The sequence below is a fragment of the Chinchilla lanigera genome, unplaced genomic scaffold (genome assembly GCF_000276665.1).
Source record: "Chinchilla lanigera isolate Chin_1 unplaced genomic scaffold, ChiLan1.0 scaffold00036, whole genome shotgun sequence".
Lineage (NCBI taxonomy): Eukaryota > Metazoa > Chordata > Mammalia > Rodentia > Chinchillidae > Chinchilla > Chinchilla lanigera.
Genome location: NW_004955437.1, coordinates 2,046,823 through 2,048,762, shown reverse-complemented (window position 1 = coordinate 2,048,762; position 1,940 = coordinate 2,046,823).

Genomic DNA, 1,940 nt, shown 5'->3' with positions numbered 1-1,940 from the left:
GGCTGGGTGACACGGAGGTGCAAGGTGGGGCCCTGGAACAGGAAGCTTCCTCCGCGCAGCTCCGGGGTTCGAGGCCATGGCCCACCTCACCCGGCACCTCCTTCACGCCCCTGACCTGTGCTCCAGCAACGTGGTCACCCGGGTGTCCCTGCGGGCCCGGCTGAGCCGCTGCCAGGGAAGGGAGGTGCCCGTGTCACACGCACCCCGCCTGCCATGCCGCCCACTCGAGACCCGGCCGCCCACGGCCAGCGACGCACCCTTCCCAGGCCGCCCTGAGGGAACGCGCGCCCCCAGTGGTGAGGCCCGGCACTCCAGCTCTTCCAGGGAGGAGTGTTCGGCCCCAGCCCCACAGCTCATGCCGGCCCAGCCGCGGAAGGAGCGCACCCCACACTGAAAAAAGGACCCCCTAGCCCCTGATCCTCAAAGAGCAACCCCTGGCTTCCCTCCCGGCTTACCCCTCCTGGGCGCTCCTGCCGCAGGACCTTTGCACCTTCCTTCCAGCCCCGACCCCGCCAGGTCCCAGCCTGCCCGCCTCCTCGGACCCCATCTCTGCCTCTGCCTGAAGCGCGTCTGCCTGAAGCGCGTCTGCCTCCTGAGCACCACCACCCTGACACAAGTCTGTTTATTGTGAAAATTTCCCCAAAGTGGATGTTTTTATGTGGGCTGGAGTAGCTGCTTAATAAATTTTTGTTCTGTGGGTTCTGAGAACATTCTGGGAGCCAAATATGCCATGTAGCAGGCTTGCTTCTTTGTTTGCTTCTTTGTTTTGTCTTGTTCTGTTTGGTTTTGTTGCAGTACTGGGAAACTGTGCTACATCCCCAGCCCTTTCAAAATGTTATTTGGAGGCCAGGTGTGATGGTGTACACCTCTAATTCCAGCACTCCGGAGGCTGAGGCAGGAGGAGTGCCACGAGTTTGAGGTCAACCTAGACTACATGGTGAGACCCTGTCTCAGAAAAAAAAAAACTATATATTTTTTTGTCTTTTTGAGACAAGGTCTTGCTATGAAGTTCAGGCTGGGCTTGAGCTCAATTTGTAGCCCAGGCTGGTCTCAAACTCGCAACGATCTTCCTGCCTCAACCTCCTGAGTTCTGGGATTACAGATATGTGCCACCACTCTTGGCCTAAAGTGGTATTTTAAGATCATCTCCCAGGTGTCCTTTGAACATGCAATCCTCCTGCCTCAGCTTCCCAAGTCGCTGGGATTTCAGGCATGTAGCACCCTGGCCGACCTTGCTTTTGGCTTTGGCGTTCAGGGATTGAAGAACCAAGCACCCCTCCGTTCAGCCTCAGGGTTGGCCCTCGGCTGACTCACCTCACAAACCTGGACGGATCCAGAGAGGCTCGGGGCGTGCATGAGGTCGGGCGGGGTGGAGCAGGGTTCCTGGCTCTGCTGCTCTGCTTTTCCTCCCATGCTACAGAATAGACAGGGCCTGGAGCACCATCTTCTGGGGCCAGGGGACCCCACAAGGGCTTTTGCTGTCTCTACCGCTGACAGGCTCGCCTTTGACCCTGCCGAGGGTCTTACTGTGTAGTTTAGGCCGGCCCTGAATTCACTATGTAGCCTGGGCTGGCCTGGAACTCAAAGCAATCCTCCTGCCTCAGCCTCCTGAGTGCTGGGATCATAGGCGTGCACCACCTCGCCCAGCATTTTTCCCCCTTCCTTCATAGAACACAGTGTCCAAGGGTGATAGAATGAGAGAGGTAAGGATACAAAGAAACAAAAGAAAACAGTTTGAGGGTGTAGCTCAGTGGTGCTCACTGCGGAGAGGAAGGGGGACAGACCGACAGAATGAGAGACAGGGCACGTCTTGTCCTAATGACCCAGCTGCATGGCCCCAGCCAGGCCGCTGCCTCGTGTGCTCCCCGCCCAGGGAAGCGGCCTGGGACCCCGCGGGCCGGAGGCGCCCCCAGCCCTGCAGCCGCGCCGCGGGAGGACGG